Source organism: Ammospiza caudacuta, chromosome 9 (assembly GCF_027887145.1).
Source record: "Ammospiza caudacuta isolate bAmmCau1 chromosome 9, bAmmCau1.pri, whole genome shotgun sequence".
Lineage (NCBI taxonomy): Eukaryota > Metazoa > Chordata > Aves > Passeriformes > Passerellidae > Ammospiza > Ammospiza caudacuta.
Window position 1 is genome coordinate 8,156,753 of NC_080601.1, and position 21,871 is coordinate 8,178,623.

At 43.8% G+C, this 21,871-nt stretch overlaps 1 protein-coding gene across 1 annotated transcript in view; it reads right to left on the reverse strand.

Annotated features, from left to right (window-relative positions):
• The window catches only part of PCDH15 (protocadherin related 15), a 309,038-nt gene extending 290,136 nt beyond the window's left edge, over positions 1 to 18,902 (reverse strand). Inside the window, exons 1-2 of the mRNA XM_058810078.1 lie at positions 18,857 to 18,902; positions 16,605 to 16,757 (exon numbers count right to left, since the gene is read on the reverse strand). The gene's annotated coding sequence lies outside the window, so the exon portion shown is untranslated. The remainder of the gene's footprint in view (positions 1 to 16,604; positions 16,758 to 18,856) is intronic.
• Between the last annotated feature and the right edge of the window lie 2,969 nt (positions 18,903 to 21,871).

The following is a 21,871-nucleotide window of genomic DNA, read 5'->3' on the forward strand; positions in this document are numbered from 1 at the left end:
AATCAGGGCATGAGAGGGACAAATTTCAGTAAACAGATTAATTATGTTAAAATTAATAGATCTGAAGCAAAGAGCCACAAGGGACAGTGTCCTCCTCCCTGCAGACTGAATTATTACAATAAAGGCCAGCATTGGAAAAACCACCTGACACAAAGCTCCAGATTCATCCAGATTTCACCTTAAGTCTTTAATGAGATGAAATAAAGCACCAAATAAATAAGAATAAAGCACAAGTGAGGAAAACATGTTCAGTGTTCAGGCTGCATATACAACATCTTTTATGTACATACACACCTTGGCCCCAGCAAAATTAGCTTAATGCTCCTTTTCAATAGCACTCAGCATCTTGAAAACTCTTTAATAATCCCTCTAATAATCTCTAATAACTGAAATTTTAAAATTTGGAGTGAACTTCAAGCTTACTGGAAAGAAAAAAAGACAATGAAGTATTAAAATGACATTTTGATTTTGAATCTCTAAAACTACATAGAACCACTTGTAAAAGAGTTTTTTACACAAAATTTTACTGGTTAAGACATAATTCCTTAAAATTCTTCATTCTGGATGCTTCTTTCCCATTTAAATTACCTTTCAGTTATATTAACTTTTAAAATTTAAACTTTTAAAACATGACCATATTTCTCATAACCAGTGTCTCTTGTAATCCTAATGATGCAGTACCCAAACCTGGCTATTTAATTCTCATTGTTCATGGAAAAGTGTGTTCAGTTGACTGTTTAAACTTCCCACTTCCATCAGATCATATGGGAAGGCACAGAAGTATCAAAGTGGAAGGTGTTATAAGCAATTTACTTTTTAATTAATCTAAACTTGGAGCTAAAATTATGATACACAATTTAATTTTATGTTTTAATCAGTCCCTAATAGTGCATTTTAATCTCCAGAGCACGCACTCACATTTGGAAGGGTGAAATGGAAAGCTCAACTAAACTCTCCACCTCACTTGAAAAGAAAAAAACAGTCCCTGAATTTTAACTAACACAAGAACAACAGGTTGAACAAAGCTTTGAATAGTGAGAACTGAGGGAAAATCTCCAAACTTGGTCTCACTTCAAACACACTTGATTAAAAAAAAGAAAAAAATAATATGAAATAACATCAGAAATTACTAAATCCCCAAACAATTAATGGAAAAAGAGACACGTTCCACTATCCCAGGTGGCTCCAAGCCCCATCCCAGCCTGGCCTTGGACTCTTCCAGGGATCCAGGGGCAGCCACAGCTGCTCTGGGCACCCTCTGCCAGGGCCTGCCCACCCTCAGAGCTGCACAGGATCAAGTGAACATCTCCACCCTGGCAGAAATGTCAGGTGTGAAAACAAAACAAGAAATCCTGCAGTAGACCTTCCCACACAGTCAACCATCAGCAGGTTAAACAAGAACCAAAAGCTCCAACAGTGAGAATTCTCTGTAGCAAGCTTTCCTACTGAAATGAACACCAGAAAATTTTAAAAATTAGGTTTTTAGCCACAGAATTATTAGGTTTGAAAAGCCTTCCCAGCCCCTGGAGTCCCAGCTGTGCCCAGTGCCCACCTTGTGCCCAGCCCAGAGCTCTGAGTGCCACCTCCAGCCCTGCCTGGGACACCTGCAGGGCTGGCACTGCAAAGCTCCCTGGGCAGCCCCTGCCAAGGCCTGAGCACCCTTTCCAAGCAGAAATTCTTCCTGAAAATTTTAACCATCAAGATGATTTAAAAAAAAAAAACCCAAAACCATTTTATTTCTGAGGCACCTTGCCCAGCTTGCCCCAATGGACAGAAACCAGTGCAGGGAGAACATGTGACATGGTGAGAAATCTCTCCCTGAAAAGCCACCAAGTTCAGATCTCATGTTTGGGACTAAGCAGCTTCCTGGGGACACCAGAACCATCTTCTCAATGAAGTAAATCAAACAGCCACTGACCCAGGCAGACATTTTCACACAGAGCACATGTTGAGGAGGTGCAGCCCCCAGGCTCTGACAGGATGCCCAGGCAAGCCCATGCTGACAGACCTTTTAGGCTCCCAGTAAAAAAAAAACTGTCAGAACAAGAAAAAATGAACAGTTGGGAGTGTGAAAAAAAAAAAATTGAACTTGATCTGAACATCAATTTAGCCTCTGGGGCAAACTAAAATTACTTGGCTCTTACCAGCCTGGAAACATCCAGCTCTCTGTCCAGGGTGATTCATGTTCCAGGCTGAATCATCAGAAGTGATTAAGAAAATGTAACTCCTGACTTGGTCTGAAGTACCACCCAGCACCTGATGAAAAGATCTTGCCCTGAGTCCCTGCAGACACTGAGAAGGACAAGTGTTCAGTGCTCCAAAAATGAGTGACTCCCCCATTGTCTCCCCAAACACAAGAATATCCCCAATTCCATGGGTTAGTAAAATGCTGAGAGTTTAAGAGTGGAATCACCTTGTTCCACCAAGTGAGGGCAGAGAAAAAAAGAGAGTTTAGTGTATTTCGCAATTTATGGTTATGAAGCAAAATCCAGAGGGTTCCATGAGGGGAATATGTTGCTTTAGTGAAGGAAAAGGAATAAAGAATGAGACACACATGAGGAGAAAAACATAGGTCCCTCCTCTGTCCTCCATCAGAACCACTGACCAGGCACCACCTCCAGCTTGCCCTCACACAAAAAAACCAAAACCAGCACAACTCTTCTATTTAAGATTCAGATGAGTGCCAAAATTATTTTTTTTAGTCTAGTAATCAAACAATTCAAACTAATATTGCTCAAAGTTGGAAACACATTTTTAGCGTTTGCAATTCCTAGGAATTCAAAAGGGGATTTTCAGGCTTCAGTAAAAACCATCCAGGGATTCCCAAAGCAACCTGAATGTGAACACCCCTCTGGATTTCTTTAGTTTTAAATCTGTCTTGGAGGTGAGCAAGCACTGAATGACAGATCTGAAAGAAAGTGAAACAACAACAACAGAATCCCTCTTCTGAATTCAGTTGTTTCACACTGGATATTTAAAAAAAAAAAATTCTAGAAACTTATAGGCAGTAAGGGCCAGGAGCTAGACTTGGATGATCCTTGTGAGTCATGATTCTTTGAAAATCTTGGAGAGAAGTAGAGAGAAGAGACACAACAGTTTCTTCTGAGCAAACATGGAATACTACATTGATTTTCTTTTAACAGGCACCATAAGGAAGATTTCTCTGCAGAGCAGGCTCCACTGAGCAGCTGAAAAAACAAGAGGTTTTCCTCTCACAGTGGCACGAGATTGTGTGAAAGAAACACACTGAGATGATCTGACTCCCAAGTTGGGTCCAATTCCACAGTCCAGGTTGCTCTGACATCTTCCCATGGAACAAAATGCAGGCCAAGAAGTTGTACTGCACATTTTCCACAACAAACAATTCACAAAATTAAATAACCTGCTTCCAATTCTGGCCAAAAATCATTTCAAGAGCAGTGGAAAAGCCAACAATGTAGACATATCTTTAGCTCTCCTCAAAGATAAAGGTTCTTGGAGCAACCTGGATAGTGGAAGGTGTCCCTGCCCATGGCACAGGGTGGGATGGGATGGAATTCAAAGTCCCTTCACCTGCCAACTGCTCTGTGATTCTGTGAGGGAATAGAGATGACAACTGTCCCACTTGAAGATGATTATTTGTGAAAGCCAGAACTTTGCACAATTTCCATTGCTCCTTTCAAAAGCTGATGATTCAGAAAGAACTGGCTGGAAAGGCTGGAGAGTCAGCAATTGTGGCTTGGCTTATTTTCATCAAGGAGATTGGTGACAATCACAGCTATAAGAGCAGGATCTCTCCCAGCAATGGATCTCATCCCCCTCCCTGGCCCTGCTCTGCACATCCCATACACACCAAGGTGTCCAGTGGTGAGGGAAAATGCAGGACAGGGTGTCCAAACCTGTCCTTTCTCCTGGTCATGCTTCAGGAAGGAAAACAGCCAAGGAAAGCTCAGTCCAAAACAAAGTGTGGTCAAAGGGGACAAACTCAGAAAATAGAGAAGGTTGGAAGGTTTCATATTCGGAATATTGCTTCAGTGGAGGAAAAGGAAGGAAGAATTAGAGCTGGAGAGAGCTGTCCTGTGCCTGCCAGCAGCAGGGACCACAGGGACACCACTCCAGCCAGTTAACCCAGTGCCACCTGGCTCTGCTCATGGGGACCTCACCCTTGCCAGACCAGCTGTGAGAGAAGATGAAGCCCAACAAGGTTTATACGAGCTCCTAAGTCAGACTGGTCCATGTCAGGACAAAACCTCTCTTATTCCATGTTCACTCCTCAAACGTCACCACTAGAACAGCCTCCCCCTCAGCATGCCAGAAAACAGCAGGAAAAGTGGCTGAACTCAGACTGGAGAAGGTTGGAAGGTTTTATGAGGGGAATGTTGCTTCAGTGGAGAAAAGGAAGGAAGAATTAGAGCTGGAGAGAGCTGTCCTGTGCCTGCCAGCTGTGAGAGAAGCCAGTGGTGTCCCTACCATGAGGACACCAGCCAGTTAACCCAGTGCCACCTGGCTCTGCTCATGGGGACCTCACCCTTGCCAGACCAGCTGTGAGTGAAGATGAAGCCCAACGAGGCTCAGGTGATCTCCTAAGCCAGACTGGTCCACGTCAGGACAAAACCCCTCTTATATTCCATGTTCACTCCTCAAACGTCACCACCAGAACAGCCTCCCCTTCAGCATGCCAGAAAACAGAAGGAAAAGTGGCTGAACTCAGACTGGGGAAGGTTGGATGGTTTCATGAGGGGAATGCTACTTCAGTAGACAAAAAGGAAAGAAAAATTAGAACCATGAAGGGAAAAATGCAGGTCCTTCCTCTTTCCTCCACCACAATCATTGTCCCCATGTCCCAGCTCCCCACAGAAAACACAAAACCAGCCTAATTTTTCTGTTGAAAATTCAGAGCAGTTCCACAATCTTTTATTTTTTTAATAAGCAAGCCTGTAAGAGGAGCAATCCACTTGTAGCTGATGACTATTATTTACATTTGTAATAATATATTTCAAGAGCATAACTAATAGCCTGCAGTAATTTAGTCAACAGAATTCCTCCATTTGACATCCCTTTGGAGAAATTATGAAACAAACCCTAAACAGATGCTGACAAGCTGTTCCCAAACACGGATGCAACATCATTTTAAAAACTGCTTAACTAATCAACATTTGAAAGTAAAAGTACTGCTTGTGACCTGCATTATCATGCAAACTGTGTATTATTTTTCCCTTCTGAATCTAGAATTCATTATCATATTTGATTTATCATGCACGGCCCTACAAACCTTATCTACCTTCTAGCTTCTCAGCCCTCACAGCACCCTGATAATTTAATACCTCATCTAAATCTTTGTTTTCCTCATCTCATCAAAATATGATCCACTCATCAACACAAAAAAACCAATCAGCAAAAAATACCACAGAACAATTAGAAAATACAAATCCCAAACCTATTGCTGAAGCAATGCCCATAGTAACTCCTGTGGCCCAAGCATAAGATGTTTGACAAAGATTTACAGTTAAAAATAGTTTCAAAGCAAGGGAAAATTGATAACATCCCTTGTTAATTTTTGTCAACAGTTGATTACCTTTAGTCAAATATTTACAGCTTGTTTACAATTTCAACATCAACAATTTTGACTTGGAGTCATTTGATTTTGCTCCACATTTGACTGCAAGAATGAGGCCCTCAAGCACACAAAAAAAAAAATTAAAAAAATCAACCAGCACCAAAAAGATCATCCTGCTAATTACTTTTTAATTACTTTTTCTGCTTGTGTAAAGTGTGTTGGAGCTCCACAGCTCTTCTTGTTAAAGCTTTATTATTAACATATCATTTTAGCTCTGAATAAGAGCAACAATGATGTGAAATACCCAGGTGTTCACAAGGAGCTTCCAATATTCCCATTTGCCTGTTCCACCTGGTTCTTCACCCTTTTCATATCCATCAACCCTCTAATTTAGGCAGCCCAATTTCCAGTTCCTCCTCACCTCAACAGCCCACATGAGCCTGGCAAACAAGGACTGCAGCAAGCCCACTCCATCTTCCCAATTATAGGAAGTTTACCTGACCTGAAGGACATTTAGGGAATCCTGAAATAGCCAAGAATTGCCACCAGAGCTGCTGGAGGCAGATAGATGACAGGCAATCAGTGATTCCAACCAGGAATAAAAGCCTGGTTAGCTCTAAAGGAAAGCAGGAGGAAGCCTGGAACAGCCACTAGGATTCTGCTCTTCCATAATTATAGTCCAGCAATAACATGCTGAAGGTTCATCTCTACGAGGAGTAAAGGGTAGAAAACCAAGGCCCAGTTATGAGCAGAACCTCTCTGTTGGTAATAAAAATTAACAACAAATTGCTGCCTCTGTTATGCATTAATACAGGGTTCTACAGGGAAGCCTTGAAAAGATTTTGCTATTTCTTCTGGCACCAAAGTCAACAAAAAACCCCCTAAAAATCACCAAAAAACCCCTACAAGTATAAAAAAATCATGTCCATCAGATAAATCTAATAATAAAAAGGGATGCTATAATAATGTAGTAATAAAACAGGATGATAAACAACAAACCAGCAGGAAGGGAGCAAAAACCCAAACACCAAAAAAACCCTAAAATCACACAAACCTTTGACACAGCTGGAGAGAAAAGAAAGGGGAAAATCCTCTCAGCAGCTGTAACCCAGTGGCCAAAATTCCAGCTTTTCTTTTTGTATTCCACCCAATACACTGCTACTCTTTATTTACTAACTACTGACACATACAACTTGCTTCATAAACCCACATCAAACTACAGCTCCAACTCTTGCAGCAGTAAATATTTGTGTCCAGAAGCATTTTCAGTGAAATTGTCCCAGCCAAAGTTGTATGAACTACAGGTCTCTACTACTATGATCCAGTTTTTCCCAAATATAGACAGAAGAGCAAAATGCACTGGGGGTAAAAAAAAGCCTCAGAAAGGGAAAACATCCCAGGCATTTTTAGTTCTGCATCTCAAAGCAAAACACTAAAGGGGAAAAAAAACCAAAAATAAAACTCAGCACATTCAGATTCAGTATAAATCCCAATGCTGGATGCATGAAGGAAGAACAAACCAAAAGAGCTTTCTCAGGAAAAGAGAATATTCTGAATATTCAGGGAAAGGGAGTTATTTTCTGGGTTTCCACAGATAAAATATGACACTAAGAAATCCAAAATGTAGGTACAGGACAACAGAGATGAAGGAAAGGTATATCATAAGGTTGTGTTTTCTTCATTGGTTTGTTGTTGCTTTGCCATCAGTCACAGATGTGGATCTTGCAGCCTGCATTCCCATAAAGGGGTTATTCCATGAGGGAGCAGGAGGCTTGAGGAAGAGAAGGAGCAGAAGGAGAAGTCCTGGAGATGGGCAGGGACAACCCTGGGCACCAGCACAGACTGGGCAGGAGCTGCTGGAGCAACTCTGTGGGGAAGGACTTGGGGGACACCGAGCTGTCCCTGAGCCAGCAGAGTGTCCTGAAGGGGACACCGAGCTGTCCCTGAGCCAGCAGAGTGTCCTGGGGACACCGAGCTGTCCCTGAGCCAGCAGAGTGTCCCGGCCCAAGGAGGCCAATGGAGCCGGGGGCAGCAGCAGAGCATTGGCAGCAGGGCAGGGAGGGATGCTGGCCCTGGGGCAGCCCTGGAGGCACCTCTGCAGTGCTGTGTCCAGCTGCGGGTGCTGAGCACAGCAGGGCCAGGAGCTGCTGGAGCTGAGCAAGGGCCTGGAGCATGTGGGTGCCCTTCCAGGCCAGGCTGAGGGAGCTGGGGCTGCTCAGCCTGGAGAGGAGCCCCAGCTGAGAGGGGCCCTCAGGCCTGGCTGGGCCTGGCTGCAGGGAGGGGCAGAGCAGGGCCCAGGCTCTGCTCCGGGGCCCAGCGATGGCACCAGAGCCACGGGCAGGGCCTGAGCCCAGCAATTGCCCTGCACAGGAGGCACAACTTGTGCCCTGGGCAGTGCCCAGCCCTGAGCACATTGCCCACACGGCCTGGGGGCTCTCCTCCCTGGGGCTGGGGCACAGCTGGCTGCACACAGTGCTGTGCCCTGGGCTCTGGGATGGCCCTGCTGGAGCAGGGCGGGGACACCAGGTCCCCACTGAGCTCCCTCAGCCATCCTGGGAGAAAGGAATACAACTCTTCTGGTGAGCACTAAGGAGTGAGGGCTTTAGAGAAAGCCCCACCACAACACAATGCTCAGAGAGAAGATAATTCAGGCTGTCTGAACGTGTTCCCAGTGAGGCAACTCATGAATATGAACAACACAACACTGTCACCACTGCACCAAATCAAACCTCCAAAGGCTGCAAGGAAAAAACACCAACCACTGAAATAAATAATTGTCTTGGTTGCTGGGAATCTGTCTCTCCCACCCCAAAAGAGTTACATGTATAAATTTCATACAGACTCTGTTAAAGGATAATCCCTTCCATTTCATCTCTAGTTTCAACCATTTCTCCTCTAATATGCACTTACTGTATTTATCAATCTTACAGTCACAAGAATTATTGAGAGAGGAGATGCAGCATTTTCAACCAGCAAAATTTCCAAGATAAACCTTTCTCTTGGCAGCAAATGCTTGTGGATTTTGGGGATGTGGATCATTACCCATGGGGTTCTTTTAACACAATCTGAAACATTGTGTTTAGGTTTAGTTGAGCTTTCCCCATCTGCACAAGGAGCAGCCTTTGCTTTATTTACAGATTTACCAGGTGATAGATCTATCCCAAAACATTTACTGGAAATGAGAGCTATAAAGCAGCTGATGGTTGGATTTTCTGATTAAATGCAAGGTACAGGTTCAGATCTGCTCTGTACACTCACACCAAGCCAAGAGCAGACATAGAGAGGAACAGATCTTACACCCCTCCACAAGCACCAACCCATTTCATCCACAAACTATTGTCCTTCTGGAAGAGATGTGCTTTTGATGAACACAAAAATATCCCCTCCTGCCAAATTCTCCTGCACTGCAGTGGCTGGGATATGTATTTGCTTGTGTTAACAATGATCATTAGATTTCTGAAGATAATTTGAGCATTATCTACAGAACCAGCAAACGAGCCCTCAGAGACAGCTCAGAGTGTGGCATTTGCATTCCCTTTCCTGAAAATACTGAAAAGTTTGGACTTGCCATCTGCCTGTGCTCTTTGTGCAGGGAGCATCAGCTCCACTCCAAAATGCAGTTGTTCCTCTTATCTCACACACATATTATGGAAAACCAGATTGGTTTGTGTTGGTGTGACTTAAAACTCATCCTGTTCCACCCCAGGGACATCTTCCACTATCCCAGGTTGCTCCAACCCCATCCAGCCTGGCCTTGGCCACTGCTAGGTGTGGTGAGTCCATGGGAAACAAATCTGGATGAATCTGAAGTTATTGCACGTGATTGTACGTTGGTGGACAGCTGCTTTTCCAAGGGATGGCATATTCCTAAAAATAATCCCTGTATTCTCCTCCCCTCCCTTCTTTTGAAAGTCACCTTACTGGGAAAGTTACAAAAGCCTTAAAACAAGAGAAACTTTCTAGTCAGGGCAGACAGACCCAAAACCACATCAACCCAAAATCTGAAGCAAGAAACATCACCATGGCTGAGAGCTCCCAGAGACATGAGGACATATCCAGAAGTGCAGTAACCCAAATGTGCATTAGGCAGACACTCTCCACAAAAAAGAGAAAAGGACCAGAATTTAAGAAGAGATGCAACTTGAAGAATGAATATTTATAGGAAAATTAAGATAGATGGAAAACATACTGCAAGGAAACAACAGCTGGATCTGAGAACTACAAAACAATAAGAAGATAGTAACAACAACCTGAACAACTGTAACAAAACTCCTGAAAAGCAGGAAGCATGGCATCCATTTCTACAGGTGGGAGGAACATCCACTCCAAAGGTTTCCCCTGAAATGATCTTTTCTTTCAAATAACTCTTTCAATGAGTTTTCAGCATTCTTACAGCATCACATCCCAGAATGGCTCAGTTTGAAGAAGCCCTCAAAGACCATCATGTCCAACCTTTCCCCCAGCACTGCCAAGGCCACATCCACAATGCTTTTAAATCCCTGTAGGGATGGTGACTCAGCTTCATGCTGCAAACACAAGATGCTATTTGAAGAAGTGCATCAATAAAACCATGTTAAAAACCAACAGATGGGAGCTGGAAAAAAAAATGGTTTTTTGGTTCTGCCTTTCCTGGAACAGCACCTTATTTCCACAAGGACGAAGATCCAAACAACAAATCCACAAATCCTAGCTGGCTCCACCACACAGTTTGCAGGAGGACTATTATTACCCCAGCCTCCTTGCATGAGATTTAAATTAGCAGATTCAATTAGGTTTGTGCAAAATAAAATCCAAGACAACGCTGGTATGGGTATTTCCTTTTCACAACCTGTTATTCCCAGTAAAAGCAAAAAAACCCAACCCCCTGATTAAAGTAACAGAGGAAATTATATTCCTTTATAAAGGCACTAATTAGGTTTCTGTGGAATGCTGGAGGGGGATGGATGAACCCATCCAATCTACACGGATTTCACAGTTCATTTCCAACCTCAGCCAAATCCCAATTTATCTCATTAGAGAACAATATTTCTATCTCTCTTTTTTAGCTCTAAACCAAAGCCAGGACATTGGAAGCTCCAGCTCCAAACCAGTGGTGGGAATTTGTGGGGAAAACAGGGAACACTTCAGCAGCAGGGATATCCCAGGGTGACAATTATTGTAAGCAAAGCAAGAGGCAGAATTCACCCTGCCCGAAGCATTGGTAGCTGGGCTTGTGTTGCTGCAGATGCTCCAAGCCTGAATTAGCTTGGAAAACTCTGCAGGAGCAGGACAAACTCTAGCCATCTTCCACCCAAAGAAATCATGGATATCTGAGGTAGAATTCCTGAGCTTGCCCAGCAATCTTCATGTTCCTGAATTTCCACATTTCAGACCAACATATCCAGTCCACAGACTGAGCCTGAGAAGAGCAGGACTGGCCAAGTCCTCAAAACTGCAAAAAAAATCCTGCAAAAAATTGGGTTTGAGAGTAGCACCTGCAAGGCCTTAAAGTGAGTTTTGGCTTCAGAGAAATTTGACAGAAGAGCAGGAAAACCCAAATCTACTTACAGGAAGCAATGGAGGAACAGAAAGTGGGGAAGGAAAAAAACCACCAAAACCTAAACACCTGGAGAAACCTGAGGGAATCAGCAAGATCCAGGAGGCAAGCACACACCTCTGGTGGTGTGGATCAGCAGAGCAGCCCCCTCACCTCTGTGAAAAGGTCCCAGACCTGTTCCTTGCCTCCAGAAAGGGATGAGAAACTCTTAGCTGACCTCAAAAGGTTATGTGATAATGGAGATCACAACCCAGCTGCTGAAAGCAGGTGCAGAAGGAAGGGGCCACCAGGGGTTCAGGGTTTTATTTTTAAAGAATAAAAATAAAACAGGAGGCCAACAAGGTGAAAACCCCAAAACCATGAAGGCAAGGGTTAAATCCACCCAGCTGCTGACTTTGGCAATGCTGATGCTAATGCCAAACTATTAAGTAAAGGGCAAACAAATAAAAATACAGTATAACTGCAAGTCAATACCTTAAAATACAATCCAAAAAACATCCCCCAGAACAAACAAATCGGTTCAATAAGTTTCATGTCCTTTTCAAAACTGTTCTCTTATTAATATGACTAATAAAGTTTGGCTACAACAAAGCAATAACCCGTGCATGAAAAATGAGTATAAATGCAGTTATTGTTTGGAGAAATCAGGGTGCACACACTTAAGAAGCCCACAAGAGCAAAATAAAGCTCTGTTCACAACAAGAATATTAATTCTGGATTAATTCATTGCTGTTTCTTTTAATGTGCTCAACAGATTTAGGCTCATATTTATGGCACTTGAGGAGGAAAGCAGGTGCATCACCCACTCAAGACTTAGAACACCAATTAACCCTTTGCTACATGATGATAAGCCAGCAGACAGCACAATGCCAAAGTAACCAAGGATTTTTTTTTTTTCATTTTTAAAGCAAACCTTGAGCTGCCTGAACCCTTCCCAGAGGAGGCACTTGGGCTGGAGCTGGGAATGAGCCCTGCCATCAGGCACAGCCTGGGTGATGTTTATAAACACACATATGCTGCACTGAGCAGACTGCATTTCCTTCAGGACACAACCCAGCCTTCCAGGCACACAAGGCCAGATTTTCTCCTATTACCTCACCATCTGGTGCTGTTGTCTGAGAGTTGCAGGTCTGAAAAGCACTCCCAGAACACATTTTGGTGTGAGTCCATGTGTGTGCTGGCTGAGACTCACCTAATTACCTAGAGAAATTCCTGCAGCTCTCTCCTCTCATGAACACACATTTCTAACAGTCTCATGGTGTTCTCTGAGCAAACTCAACACTGCTGAACTGCCCTGCTGTGCTTTGGGGTGATTTATACACATGGGGGTTCTACAGAGCTCTGCATGCTGCTATTCAACTTCTCTGGGAATGCTGGAGTCTGCAAAAGTGCTGGAAGTTTCTCTTCCTCTGTTCCCCCATATTCCCACCATGGCCAGCTCAAGTTCTTCTTTTCAAGGGCTTGAAGCAACCATGGTGCCCCTGCATGCTCTAAAAATCTCCGAGTCACTGCACTCCAAGTCTCTGCTGTTGATTCCATCTGCAATCACAGTGACCCCAATCATGGCTGGGCTTCCAAAATATTTCAGATCCACATGAAATGTCACTAGAACTCACCTACACACTGCTGATGCTTCCAGCAACATCTGTCTCAATGCTCCTTACAACCACATAAGTGAAGCTTGAGGTCCAGGGATGCTCCAGCCCAGCAAGAGGGAAATTTCACCCATCCCAAATACAAACATTTCAATTAATGTAATTTGTGGGATCTCAGCACCTCAGAACTGAGGTGCAGAGGCACTGAGACCACCCTTGGGGGGCTCGGGAGTCCTGGAATGTTGCCAGAAGTGTCTGGTGGCTGCACTTTGATCCTGCACGGGAGACGACACCTGTATGAGGATGGGAGGATTTCAGTGGGGTAAATGGTGAAGGGATAAGTTAATTAGAGTGTAAGACACAGGGTTTAGGATTTCTGTACAGGGGGGTTTAGAGAAGTAAGATGGAAGAATTGGGGCATGTCCTGTCCTTCTTCTTCTTCTTAGCCTCCATCTTCTGTGGTGATGGTGGCACTTTGGGATTGGTTATTACTAAAAGTGCACTGGTTAATAAGGGTAAAAGGTATTGGGGAAAATTGATAAATATTGTATACGTAATTTTGAGTATAAAGATATGTGACTGCCCTGGGGGCTCGCAGTGTGCTCATGGCTGGCTGCTGAGCAGACCTCTGTCGGGCCAAGAGAAAATCTTTTAGATAAACAATTAATAAACATCGAGAAAGAGAAAAGATCTGAAGCCTCTTCTCGTCCTTTGAAGTGCGGGCTGTCCAAGGCCACCCCGGGCCTTTCCAGGTCACCTAAACAGCCGAGAAACCAACAGTCATTAAAAACTCCATCTGCAACCACAGCAACCCAAATCATGGCTGGGCTTCCCCAATATCTCAGATCCACACAAAATGCCACTAAAACTCACCTACACACTGATGCTTCCAGCAACATCTGTCTCCACACTCCTCACATGCACACAAGTAAAGCTTGAGGACCAGGGCTGCTCCAGCCCAGCAAGAGGGAAATTTCACCCATCCCAAATAAAAACATCGCAATTAATGCCATTAAAAACCCATCAAAGCCACATCTGTCCCCCTCAAATGTGTGTGTGGGGAAAAACTATTTTAAAATCCACTAAGACTGGAGAAAATACTTTTCACAGGATGCAGTGATTTGGCTTTAAACCAATTTTTTAATTAATTAAACTACAAACAGAAAAAGCACTAACTAGCAGACTCACTTGAATTTATTTCTTATTTTTTCTAAATAGTTTGTACAAGCTCTCTGTTAAGTTACATGCACAACAAACCTGCTCTGAGACCCAAATTTCAGCTGCATGGGATAGGAACATCAAAAACCAGAGAAAAGGTACTGATTAATTGCTTCTGCAATTCTCCAATTAAAAAAAAAAAAAAAAAAAAACAACAAAAAACCAAACTAAACAAACACATGCTTGCAACTGAAGGAAAAAACAAGCTTGGAAACAATCTCATTTTATTCATTAGAAGTGGAGTCCAAACTGCTTTGAAGTCTGAGCTCTACAATTTCAGGATGGGAGGGGAAAGACTGAAAAGGGTTTGCTGTTTCCTTTTTATTTTTTAAGCAGCATCTTGTGCAACATTTATCAATTCTAAATGCAAATTAAGCTGGGCTTAATTCTGCATTTGTATTCCAAAGGCTGATTGCCACATGCTAGAGTAACAAATAACACAGGAGATCTTAGGAAAACAGCAGATAACACAGACCTACATTTCTAAAACTTAAATTAGATTCTGTTCACACCATCACACACACAAAAATTAAAAGCCCCAAGAAGGTTTGAATACAGAAACTGGTAACTTATCACTTTGCACAAGAGTAGGAACTACTCTAAGTAAAAAATTTTATTCTTCCCTTTAAATTTCAACTCAGATAAACACAACAGTGTTTCAAACTTCACTCAAGCACTTCACATTCCCCAATTTTCTCATGCACAATAAAATCAAGAGGCAAAATCTCTTTTAAAAGGCTACTACTTCTTTCACTTACCCATCAGAGCAAACCCCACACTTCAGCAGGAACCCAAACTTTTTAAAACACAAGTTTTTAAAAATTACTCCCAGCAGAAGGAATTCAGGTTTCCAACTCATGCTTTAAGCATCTTTCTTTTAATATTAAGACATCAGACTCTCTCCTCCCTTCTCCCACAGCTGAACAGACAGAGCCATGTCCAACTTTCCAGCACATTCCAGCTGGTTGGGGGGTTTTGGGAAGAGGAGGAGAGTGAAGCTGCCACAGGTTTCTGTCATTCCATTCTCACCTGGCCCAGCAGGTTTCTCTCCAAGGACACAAACCTGCCCTCCACAGTCACTCATTTTATTCCCTGCTCAGTCCCTTTCCTTTAAAATACATTTTAATACCTGCAGGAACTGACCAAGAAAATTAGGAGCCAGAAGAATCATCTCTCAGCAGACAAAACCAGAAAAATGAGCTGCCCCACAAGGAACCCTGAAGGGTAGATGTGAAGCTCAGATGCTGCTTTGACAGCACTGAAAAGCATGGATGGCAAGTTTGCCTTTAGATTCCCCCTCTGGGCTTGTCCCCAAAGCCTTTTAAAGCATCTTGTTGGTTTTACAAGGAGAAGACAAGATAATCACTCTGACAAATGGCAACATTTACATTTGGGACATTAATTCACTTCTGAGCACATCACCTGTCTGCCACTTCACTCCCACAACCAAGTCTGAGGCCTTAAAGAGCTGGGATTTAAGCCCAGCCTTGTAAACCTTTGTATTCAGCTCCTGCCTCACCCTGGCAAAAGGCTGAGGGAGCAATTTTCTCTGCCACATTTCCCCTATAAAACCCCCCAAGCATTCCCTGCTTGACTCTGTGGTGTGTTCCTGACCTAATTCATGCTGCAAAACATTCCTGGAGTTCAGCAGGTGAATTCTCCCAGTAAGGCTCATATTTGTTCCAGTGGGGAATGTGCACAAAGCAATTTAACCTGGATTTTCCTTCATAATATCCATGCAGCAGCTTCTCATTTTTTTAGCTGCCTGCATGGGAGTCAGTCCCTAAAAGAAAAGAGTTCTGGAAATTTGGATTTCAGTGAAAATGCTGATATTTGCTTTATTCTCACTAACCAATTATTAGAAGCTGCTGAGCACCTGAAGAGCTCAAAAACCAGAGAAAAACACCAAAGGAGTCCTCACCACAACCCCAGGGCAACTTGGGGTTTATTTGGAATTTGTCAGGGAATCATTGCGTTTCCCACAAGTCAAAACTTCTGTCCAAAAATACCAGAACACAAAGTAGGATTTGCAAAATGTCAAACCTATAAATCCTGAAAAGCTGTAATTTGTTTCTTCCCAGCCTTTGGGAATTAATGGGATTATTAAAAGCAACATATCAAGAATGGGAAAAGATCAAGCCTTTATTAATTTATAGAGCAACTGATTAAGCAATATTGCTGCTCTGCAAACTAAAACTAACATTTAACAGGCTGTTAAATAACTCCCATTTATAAATACCCCTTCAAAGTGGTAACCTTTGAAAAATTTAGGATTAACCCAGTTTGCAATTCCATCACGACCTACTGGGGAGTGATCCACAGGAGATGAAGGCTGGAAAAATGGCAGGTGATGTTTTGTGAGGAAGATTGACAGTCCCTAAACCAATGGATTGCAAAGTGTAATTTGTATTAGTCCTGATGGGGCAGGCAGTCCAAAACCCTGATATTTTCATATGAATGGCACCACAAATGTTTGGTTCACTCCCAGCTCCAAAGCTCTGCCCAGCACAACTCCAATCATCAAACTGGGAAGAGCCAGGCAGCACCTGAGGCTCAGGCTGCAATTAATACCCCACTCCTACCTGTGGAAATTGATTTTCACAAAGAATATACAAACTCCAAACCTAAACAGCCCCAGCAGAGGAAACAGAGGTGACCCAGGTCTTGTGCTAATCCCAGGCTACAAAATGACAAGGAAATTGCAGAATTTATAGATTACCTACTGCAAAAACTCCAGGGAACGTGCAGCCATCTCTCTGAGAAGAGATCTTTGAGCAGCCACCCCAAAATCAGTTGGTATTTGAGTGCTCAGTGGTCTCAGAAACACCAAAATAAACACAACTCCACATGGCTGGATCTTCAAGAGAAATTCCTGCCAAAACAGGATTTACTGAAATGCAAAGCAGGATTTACTGAAACACCTGTTTCCTATGTGACATCAACACCTGACCAAAAAAAAACCCCCCATAATTTCTAAATCAAACAAGTGACAGGACAGATAAAAATGTTCCATTTCTTACCAACAGGTTGGATAAGAGTCAAAAGATGTGCAACCATCATCATTTCACAGACAAGATGCTGTAGCAGCAGCATCCATAGGGTTTATTTCATTTTCCTTTCTTTTTTTCCCTCTCTTTTAAATGCAAACCCCACTGTCTGAGTAACACACAGGGAAAAATGAGCTTGTGCTAACCCCAGCCATGGCTTCTTGCAGCACTATTTGAATTCCAGAACCAATTAGGGGGAGGATGAGAGTGTCTGTACCCCAGGGGAAGATTCACTACTGAAGGATGTTGTGATTAGCATCTGCAGACTCACTTTGGGGGGAAAAAAACCCAAATAAGTTGGGTAAAAAAACCCAAATAAATTGGGTTAAACACAAATATAACTGAAATTAAGCAAAGGAAGGAGCCTCTGCAGTGGGGTTTAAATGTTGTGTTCCCATGATTGCAGCCAGTTCCCAGGACTCAGAAACTCAGCTCCTAGAGAGGCAGAAGGGGAGCAGGGAGTACAGGGTATCCAAAGCGCTGAAATGGGAAATCTGCACTCAGATCCAGCCAGGAAAAATAGCATGGCTATATATAGGAGTCTGCTGTATATTGCATGAACTGCACTGAGATCCTGGAAGGAAGCAAAAGCTGTTGGAGCCTAAAACCACCTCAGGGAGAGAATTTAGGGAAAGGGAAGAGAGGGGAGCACAAGGCAAAGGGGGAGGCACCATGCCTGCTGCCATCCTTACTGTGCCCTCCTCACTCCCCCCTTGGATGAGATCCTACTAAATTCATCAAATTAATTATCTTGCAAAATTAGAAACCCCTTGGAAGGAAAAACAACAAAAGAGAGTTCAGGAACAGAAGGATTACCAAATGAGCTTCTCAGATGGCTGTGCACAGGTATAGAACAAGGATTTAACCACCTGCTTCCACTGTGAGCCTCAAAGCCACCTGGCAACGTCCAGATAGAAGAATTTGCCCCATAACTTCATGTAAATATAGGGCATAGTGCTTGAAACAACACATATTGCCTTAAAAATAAATGTATCAAATTTTCACAGGAGCTTCAACACATGGAAATGCAACAGGAATAACTGAGAGCTGCTCATGGGACTACTGAACCTTCATTTTTCCAGGCAAGGAAACAAAACTCCATTTGAAAGACATCACCAAAATTATTTCTGACCTAATTTAAATGATTACCTAAAAAACCTAATAAGCTGCAGTTGTAATTAGATAAATTGTATACTCAGATTGATGAAGCTTGTCATTTACAGCAAGAGTCCACATTCCTCTTGTTTGTAACAAGAATGCTCCGTTAGAATGTTCTTCCATTGGGAAAGCTCCACCAGTTAAAGCAAAGAAACCAATGGGAGGTGCACTTTTAACATAGGGCTGGCTTAAAGTCCTTGAAATTGGCCTGAAAAGATGTTTTTGCAAAGCAATGATTTATTGCCCCTGCATTTAAAAATACCTCTTCCTGCAAGAGGGCAGGGCTGGATGAGATATTGGGAATTAGGAATTGTTCCCTGGCAGGGTGGGCAGGCCCTGGCACAGGGTGCCCAGAGCAGCTGTGGCTGCCCCTGGATCCCTGGCAGTGCCCAAGGCCAGGCTGGACTTTGGGGCTTGGAGCAGCCTGGGACAGTGGGAGCTCTTCCTGCCCATGGCAGGGGTGGGAATTTTGGATAAGCTCAAACTAAGTCCTCTCTGAAATCACCACAGACATTGCAGATGTTTACAACCATCCTGCCAGTGGAAACTTCATACACCAACCCCAGAACCACAGAATCTTTTAGGTTGGAAAATCCCCCCCAGCACACTGACTTCAACCTGTGCCCAATGCCTACCTTGTCCCCAGCCCAGAGCACTGAGTGCCTGTCACAGCGTATGCCACATGTCACAACTGAGATGGCCACAATACCCAGAATATCACCAAACAATATCAGAAAGCTTCACCCCACACACAGTAACACCTTACCAGGTCAGAAGGTTTCAGGCATCTGCTCACACAGAGTAACACCCCAACACCCCAGAAGGCTGCCAGCAACTGCCCCTCCTGTGCTTCAGCCCAACCTTTTATCCCCTCATGTTGATGCACTGCACCTGTGTGCCCTCTGCTCCTGGGGGATTGGTCAGTGCCCCTGGGCTCATTAATGGCTCATTATCTTTAAAATCACTCACCTCTCCTGCACAGCTGCAGCCCATTGGGGATGAGGCTCAGCCCCACTCTCAATGAGCACAAACTCTGTGCCCACACACCAGCCCAGTTTGCAGGAGGTGCTGGGCACTGCCAGGGCAGCCCGAGCTGTAGGTGGTGGCAGCCTGGGGACACATCCTGCACCATCTGGGATTGCAGGAGGCAGCAGCCCAGCAGGGCCACAGGGCCCTGGACATGAACTGCAGCCCTTTTCCTTGGGAAACAAAACACCTCTGACAGCAAAGGTGTGAGTTACACGGAGGAAGGCTTCAAGCATCATCACTTGATTGTTCTTCAGCCCAACCTTTTATCCCCTCATATTGATTCACTGCACCTGTGTGCCCTCTGCTCCCTGGGTGATTGGTCAGTGCCCCTGGGCACTCCATGGCTCATTAATTTCAATATCACTCACCTGTCTGGCACAGCTGCAGCCCATTGGATGAGACTCAGCCCCAGCCCCACTCCCAATGACCACAAACTCTGTGCCCACAGTGCCACCTCCAGCCCTGCCTGGGACACCTGCAGGGCTGGGCACTGCAAAGCTCCCTGGGCAGCCCCTGCCAAGGCCTGAGCACCCTTTGCATGCAGAAATTGCTGCTGCTGTCCCAGCTGAGCCTCCCCTGGCCCAGCCTGAGGCCCTTTCCCCTTGTCCTGTCCCTGTTCCCTGGCAGCACAGCCCGACCCCCCCTGGCTGTCCCCTCCTGGCAGGGAGTTGTGCAGAGCCACAAGGGCCCCCTGAGCCTCCTTTGCTCCAGGCTCAGCCCCTTGCCAGCTCCCTCAGCCCCTCCTGGGGCTCCAGCCCCTCCAGGGCTCTCTGAATGTGAGCTAACAATAAGCAGGAAAGCAGCAAGGAAACATTCCCATTCCTCTGGAGGATGCAGCATTTACTTTTATTTCAAAACTCTTTAGGAGTCACAAGAAAAACAAAAGTAATGGCTGAAAGATGCTGAGATGCAAGAGGAAAATTCACACTAGGAGCTCCATCAGCACTACTCCGGGTTTGGATGAGACAATAGGAATGCGGGGGCACAGAATCCATCACTGCCTAATGCCTTTAAAGGCTGAGAAGGGAAATGTTTTCAAGGTGAAGGACTGCTACTCCTATAAAGAGGGCAGAGGCTCTACAAAACCTTGGGCCCAGCAGCCTGGAGTTCCTCATTTCTCTGGGAATTTGTAATGTATTGCCATTGCAAACAACTGCACGGAACACGGAGCCACCTGCACTCCCACCTGCCCTGGAGGAGGGTTACCCTGAAGTTCTCTTGCCTGGATGACACAAAACACCAACAGCTGCAATAATAAAACCTTTGGGAGCAAAGCAAAGCCTTGGAGAGCAAGAAGTGGGGCGATTCACAGCTCTGAAATGCTCCTGGGGCCAGACCTTACCCCAGACCTCCCCTTTAAACAACAACAGGAGCCCCCAGCCCTTCCCTCCCTGCCCAAAACCCAACAACACCTTGGGAATAATCCCTGCAGCAAGAATGAACAGCACTCATCACAGAAATAACTCCATTTCAAGGTACATAAGATGTAATATTAAATCAATAATTTAAATATACTCATGGCTTCTATTAATGTAAAACACCTCAGAAAAAAAAGCTCTACGTCCCTTCTTGACAGTGAGCTCTGAAATACTGCAACTATTCCTGCAATAAACACTCAGCTTCTGTCCTTAAATTTAGTTGGCCTCTCCAAAAGTTGCCAGAGCTCCAGCTTTTCTCTGTTTATTTTATAAAATATTGATCACTGAATTTGATGAATTAACTGCAAGCCAGAAATTTATAACAAGTGTGAGGCATGTAAGGATAAACTGCAGTTTTATTGGCTTTTTCTTTCCCTTAAGCTCATCCTTATTCTTATATATTCTCAAACCCTCAATATCACTAAAAATCATTGAGTTGTATTTCAAGAAATTTGTCTATTTAATGATACTTCACTGTTAGTAATTGAGCAGAAGGGGAATAATTTTTTAAAGAAATGGCAGTAATTGCTCCAAAAGCCTCTTATGGAGAGCAACAGATGTTATGGTGCTTCCTATAATACACATTTTTCAAGAAACATGGTTTTCCATTAATTTTATAGGAATAATTAGTTCCAAAATGCAGAATCCCATCCTCCTTTTTCCCAAATTCCTAGGAGAACACATAAACCCAGATTTCCTGGGGTTTGCAGCTGGGACATGAAACCAATATCAGTAATAAAGTTCTCTTTCCACCAAACAAAAAGAACCCTCCAGTTCCCAAGTTATTTTTGAGAGAGGGGTGAGCACCACATGAAGAAGCTGCTCAAAGTAAGAAGCACATCACATGGCAATAAAGATTATAAAAATTATCATATTTTACAAAACATTTGCTGTTTCTGAAAGGTTTTGTATCTGATATTTTAACTCTAAAACCACTTGAGGACTCCAAGTCAGATGATTTGAGTCAATAGCAGAGATGGATTTCAAAGCATTAGATAAACCCTCTTTCATTTGCCCTCAGACAAGAGTAAATACTCCAGCATTTATTACATATATTGGACACTAAACACTGAATTTTCTTTCCACTTCTTATCTGGACACAGTCAACTCACTCCAAAGCATGGCATTAAAAGGCTAATGGATTGCTGTGAATGTGGGTTGAACTCCATGGCTTTCCTGTCATTCCCAAAACAGATTATGGAACAAAATGATTCCAATTCCAGGCAATTCCCATCTAGCTTTCAGCAGCCACATGCTGTGCACCTCACAACATTTCTGTGGAGGAATAAAATTCCTCTGTGCAGCCCAGCCTGCTTTTGTGTTTATTCACAGGT